The following is a 6,901-nucleotide window of genomic DNA, read 5'->3' as shown; positions in this document are numbered from 1 at the left end:
TTTCAAATTTTTCACAAATCTCCGATACGATTTTATCAAACACGTCTCGAGTGAATGTATTTAAGTAAAGATTCTTTATTCTTTATCTCTATTTTATATCATGCAATTCATGATACAATAAATCTTATTTTAAATTTTCAATTAGGTTTATAGGCATTAAATTGAACTAACAATATTTAGCTCGGTTTGATTTTCGTCTTACATTAACACCAATTGAAGTTTTTAAGAAAACTTTAGCCATAATACATGTTGAATTTTAAGTCATAAGAAAACTTTAGCCACAAAGTTACAATTTCAATTTCATAATTCATATTAATTAATCAATTAGTTGAATTCTTAACTTTTGGCCACGATTGAGACCAACCTTATCACAATCGAGGTATGAAAGGGAAGAAAATTAAGTATCGTTTACTTTTGGTCACGGTTGCGACCACCCTTATCACAATCGAGGTATGGAAGGAACGTTTAAACAAAAATTAAGCGTGTTTAAGTTTAAAGTAACGATTGCGTCCACCCATGGTATGGTCGGTACCTCTTAAGCGAACACTAAGCAATAAAATACGTAAAAAGTTACGATCAAGACCACCCTTATCTCGGGCGTAACTAGCAAATAAAATTAACCTAAGTACTTATTTAAATTTAATATATCTCATATATTAGTTTAAGTTTGGGAAAGGAAATTTTGTGCATTGAAATGCCTTGAGACGAAAGACTCAATAACATGCGTGCTTATATCGTCCCGAATACTTCAATTCAAAATTGAAAATGCAAGACGAATGATATATCGTATTTATATTAAGTTAGTTTGATATTTTGCGTATAAATCTGCCATGCGAAGTTAGTCTTTTCGGCTTAACTAATTTAAAAAATAATATAGAGATATATGTTTTATTTTCATAAGAGATTGGTTAAAGAATAAATTCAGTGAAATTTTGCTCGGGACTAGCAAAAGATTAAGTGTGGAGATTTGTTAAGCCCAAAATATACCTAAAATATCATCGATAATTACATCAGTTTTGCTTCGGATTCATACTATTTATACCTGTTTAGAATACTTTTACTTTCGGATATGTTTCTTTCTTACTAGGTACCTAAATATTTGGTAAAATCCAAATAGGAACGAAAAGAGCCTAAAAACGAAAGAAAAACCCTACAAAAGGAGTCAAAGACGACGAAGATCAAACACGCCAAAACGAGGACGAGGACGAAGTGGAAAAAACGGAAAATACTCCGTGTCGCGACCGAGAATCCTCCATTCTCGGTCGCGACACGCGTCACCAGCTTTTTCCCTTGACGATTTCAAAGACCAAATATTTGCTCCCCCATTCTCGGCAAGTTCAGAAATCCCTGGAGAGCCATTCGCACACATTCGTTTTCGACGAAACACGTTCGTTCGGATGGATAAAAACATCCCTTCGCAGAGGATATGACCCTTCACAATGGACACGACACTTCAATCACAACTCTTCAACATCTATAAATAAAGAGTTGATGGAGAGTTAATGATATAGAAAAAAGAAGAAGATTAGTATAGAATTAATGCAGGAATTCTGAGTCAAGCAATTCAGAGTTTAGAGGTCGTTTCTGTAAAAAGCAATATGATGTACACACATTGTTTATTCAATAATTACAAACACAGTAGCATTTAGATTTGTTCATATTAGTTTACATTTTGGTAGTAGCCGACCGTATCTCTATTACGAAGTTACAACGAGAAGATTTAGTAGAGGATCCGCCCCTGAGCCTGACAAACTCTAACAAAACCCAAGGAAAGGATTGACAACCCGTTCACTTGCAAGCCATCGAAAGTTTCCATGCTTCTTATTCTCTGTAAACTTGTATCAAATTCATATTTCATCTAATAAAGTTCATTCTATTCGATAGATTTTTATGTAGCACTTTGGTAAATGATCCGAAGTGAGTTCTGGTGTTTTCATTAAAACGTAGTTAAATTCAAAATCTTTACAAGGAAACTTTGTTGAACACTTAAGCAAATTGATATCATCAGTAGAGTATCAATTTGGTTAAGGTAGCGATCTAACCCGACCGTAGGAGGATTGACTGCAGTTCAAAGCCCTAAAATTAGAGGAATCGATGTTTATTTCATTGTTATAATTTATACAAAGTTTAAAGTTGTTTTCTTTGCTTAATGCAAACGAATACATTTGTTTACTTTTCTAAAGAACTAAACGTTTCTGTTTTGTAAATTTATCCTTAAATCAGAAGTGATTTCTAACATTTGTTATACTCTAATCTAATTCTTATTCTAGCAATTTCAAAACCAAATCCGATTAAACGATTTTTCCATATTATAAACCTTAAAAGTAAATTTAACCGATTCAAAATAAGTTTTTGTTAAAAAGCGTTCCCTGTGGGATCGATATCTTTTATTACTACAAGCGTATACCGTGCACTTGCGGAAATCGCTCAACAGGGGCATTACAGGTATTTTTTGACCATTGTTGATGATTGCACTAGAACAACTTGGGTATATCTTCTGAAACTCAAATCTGATAGTCTGTCTATTTTGGAAGCTTTTCTTAACTATGCTCAAACACACTTTCACAAGAAAATCAAATATCTTAGGTCTGACAATGCCTTAGAATTTGATGACACACAATGTTTAGCCTTCTTTTGTAAAAATGGTATTGTGCATCAAACATCCTATGTTAGGAGACCCCAACAGAATGCCAGAGTAGAGAGGAAGCACATGCATATATTGGAAATAGCAAGGGCTTTTCGTTTTCAGGCTGGGTTGCCCTTGTCTCATTGGGGTGATTGTGTCCTAACTGCTGTCAATTTGATTAATAGACTGCCTACTCATGTACTTGATAACTCCACTCCCTATGAAGCCCTTCACAATTCTCCCACCAACTATGATCACTTAAGGGTCTTTGGGTGTCTTGCCTTTGCCTATAACCCATCTTTTCCATCAGATAAAATGTCTCCCAGGGGTGTCCCTTGTGTGTTTTTAGGATATCCTTCCACTCAAAAAGGCTACAGATTACTAAATTTACTCACATCTCAGACATTTGTCTCTAGAGATGTAATCTTTCATGAATCCATATTTCCCTTTCACTCTAAATCCACAACTTCCTACATGCATCCTATTCCTGCTTTAACTCATTCTGTGCCCCAACCTCAGCTTTATGATGACTTATACTCTGTATCTCATCTTCCTAGTGAACCTGTTTCTCCACCTCCTCAACCATCAACTCCCACTATATCATCTCCTATTTCAGCCCCCACTACATTATCTCCTGCACCTACTTCTCCAATCTCACCCTCTTCTGCTTCATTATCTGATATACCCTCTCCTTTGCCTACTTCTTTACCAGTCAGGAGATCTACTAGAACTCATGTTCCTCCTGTCTGGCTAAAGGACTACAATGCTCCTCATATTTCAAATGTTACCTATACTGTCACTGCTCCTTCCTTTCACTATTTTCTTGCTCATCTTACCAATAATTCTGACCCTATTTACTTCAAAGAAGCTGTTCAACACTCTCATTGGGTTGCAGCTATGAATACTGAGCTTGAAGCTCTTGAAGCCAATGATACATGGGATGTCACAACCTTACCTGCTATGAAAATTGCTATTGGGTGTAAATGGTTGTTCAAAACAAAATATAATCCTGATGGATCTGTTGAAAGATACAAGTCTAGACTTGTTATTTTAGGTTGCAGACAGAAATATGGGGAAGACTATGCAGAGACTTTTGCTCCTGTGGCAAAAATGACTACAGTAAGGACCTTGTTGGTCGTTGCAGCTGTAGAAGATTGGTATGCTTTCCAGATGGATGTCACCAACGCATTTCTGCATGGTGATCTGCTCGAAAATGTCTCTATGCTTCTTCCTCCTGGATACACTCATCTTGGATGTAGAATAAGTCAGGTAACATCTTCTGTCCCCTCTGTTCAACACAAGTTTAATCTTGTATGCAAGCTCAAAAAATCCCTCTATGGGCTTAAACAAGCACCAAGACAATGGTTTGCAAAGCTATCGACCACTCTTATCACTTTGGGCTTCATTCAATCCAAATCTGATTATAGTTTGTTCATCAATCATGATTCACAGTCTATTACTATTGTTTTGGTGTATGTCGATGACTTGTTGATTACAGGAAACAGCCTTACTTCAATTGATCATCTTAAGCTCATGCTTTCTCAAACCTTTCACATGAAAGACTTGGGTCCTTTAAGATACGTCCTTGGCCTTGAAATAGACAGATCCTCCTCTGGCTTCTTTGTCTCACAAAAGAAATATGTCCAAGATATTCTTTATGAGTTTGATATGACTCATTGCAAACCTCTTAAGCTTCCTATGGAAAGTAATCTAAAACTGACCCCTGAAAAAGGAACTCCATTGCCAGACTTTTCTATATATCAGAGACTCCTAGGCAAACTTATCTATTTAACAATCACTCGGCCAAACATAGCCTTCCCTGTTCAACTGCTTAGTCAGTTTCTTCACTGTCCTACATCTATTCATATGCAAGCTGCAAAGCGTATTCTGCGTTACCTTGTAGGGACATTGTCCCAGGGCATTTTGCTTGCATCCTCTTCTGCTGCTTCTTTAACCGCTTACTGTGATAGTGACTGGGCTAGTTGTCCAATCACCAGAAGATCCACCACTGGTTTTTGCATCTTCTTTGGTGACTCCCCTGTTTCCTAGAAAGCCAAGAAACAACCTGTTGTAGCTCGCTCCTCTGCTGAGGCTGAATATCGTGCTATAGCACTTACAACCTGTGAAATCACTTGGCTTTCAGCTCTTCTTAAGGACCTTGGTTTTTCCAAACTTCCTCCAACTGTGCTCAAGTGTGACAATCAAGCAGCTCTCTCAATTGCTGCCAACCCTGTTCTTCATGAACGCACCAAGCATATTGAGATCGACTGTCACTATGTTCGTGATCAAGTTAAGGCAGGCACTATCACCCCCACTTATGTGTCTTCTGCTGAATAGGTTGCAGATGTTTTCACCAAAGTTCTTACAGTTGCTCAACACAATCATCATGTTTCCAAGCTAGGAGCAATTCCTTCCTCCACAGCTTGAAGGGGAGTATTAAGGACCAATTCAGCTATTTCATTTCTTTTGTTTGTTTCTCTGTACTAGTTTGTATTTTTCCTTTTTGTACTGTTGTTATCCTCACTGTCCAGACATGTGTTTTGTCTGATAGTGAGGTGGTTATCCTTTCTTGTTTTTATTGTCTCCTTTATATTCCTTGGTAAGGCTCCTTTTTCCATTAATGAGAATGAAGCAATTATTGAGCTTCCTTTTGTGATTATTCTCTAATTTCCTCTTATATTTTTCTGTGCTTCAATACCTGGTATTTTGCTCATTAATATCAGAGTCTGCGCAACCATACCACGAGCATCACCCTTTGCATATTGGTAAAAACTCACATTTTTAACCAATGATCCACCAGCAGTAGATGCTGTATGGGTTCCATGACTTTGTGTATCTTTAGGAGAATGTGAATCTTTTGATGGATTATAGCCTTGATAGAACGCTCTCGCCCCTATGAGTTTCTTGTTGCAAACATAAGGAAAATCAGCTGATGTTTCGCAACTACCTTTCCAACTCGCCGGAACATCGGACATACCATCGTCTGAAAAACTCGGATGTCCTGGCCATACACCTGTGTCAAAAACACCAATGATAATGTCTTCCCCAAAATCACCATCAAGCCAAAACTCAGACTCAGAAGAAGAAAGGCCTAAGAATTGAGGTGTTCGAGTGGTATGGAGCTGATTAATCTGGTCTGGGATAACTGAGATTACGCCTGAAACGCGACGTAAGGCTTCAGCTTGATTGGGTGTAATGTGGGCGGAGAAACCACCGATGGCTTCAGAGTAAGTGTAAAGGATCTTGGGAGACTGAGGAGAGGGAGGAAGGGAATTGACAACGGAGGAGTACCAGTGGTGGTTGGAGGAGAAGAGGGCAGGCTTATGTGATTTGGACATAAAGACAATGAAAGTTTGGGGATTGTTAGATAATGGTGAAGATATGGAAGAAGAGGCTAAAGAAAGGAAGAAGAGAAGGAGAGCAAGAACACTAGAGACACATGAAATAGCCATGTTTGAACTCGTTGCTGTTCTTGGAGATTCACGAGGGTTGGCATTGTGTATTTATATAAGTAAAATGGACCAATAATATGTAGCTCATTATGGAGATAAATTATTGGCTTGGTTATATGATGCCTATACTAATTTTTCCCAGAGAACACACTTAGAAAGGTGAACGCCACTAGAGAAAATATTGCAATCTTTTTACAAGTCCGTGCAATTTTATGTCTAGTTGATTAAAAATGAGTTTTTTTTCATTAATATAAAATGTGCAAGTTCAAATCATATTGAGTTTTTTTTCATTAAGCTTGAAATTGTATCAATTGATAAAGCGTTAGGCTTAAAATTGCACTATTTTGTGCATTAATGTTACTTTCCCTCTCCTAATAACCATATGACTAAATTTATACCTTATTCCCGGTAATAATGATAAAAATCATCTAGCCTCCAACTTAAAAAAAAAAAAAAAGTAGAATGTATATATGAGAGGCCCAAATTTATCATGCACTACAAGAAATTGAACTTTTTTGTGGCAAAACAATAGTGGGGAAAATTAATTCCCCACTAATTGTTATACATTTGTGGGGAATTTGAAATTCCCCGCAAAAGATAAATATTTATGGAGAATTTACAACTTCGCCGTAATTAATAGAATGAACAGCGGGGAGTCGTGATTTCCCCACAAAATATATCAATGCTAGTGGCGAATTTTTCAAAATCCCCATAGAAGATTGAAATTTTGTCCGCGAAATTGAGGCGGTAACAAATTGAGCACCAAATTTTTTCCCCAAACATAAAGTAAGTGATTTTTAAAATTCCCAAATTACAGAGGGAA

This window comes from Euphorbia lathyris, chromosome 3 (assembly GCF_963576675.1).
Source record: "Euphorbia lathyris chromosome 3, ddEupLath1.1, whole genome shotgun sequence".
Classification (NCBI taxonomy): domain Eukaryota; kingdom Viridiplantae; phylum Streptophyta; class Magnoliopsida; order Malpighiales; family Euphorbiaceae; genus Euphorbia; species Euphorbia lathyris.
Note: the sequence above shows the minus strand (reverse complement) of the source record.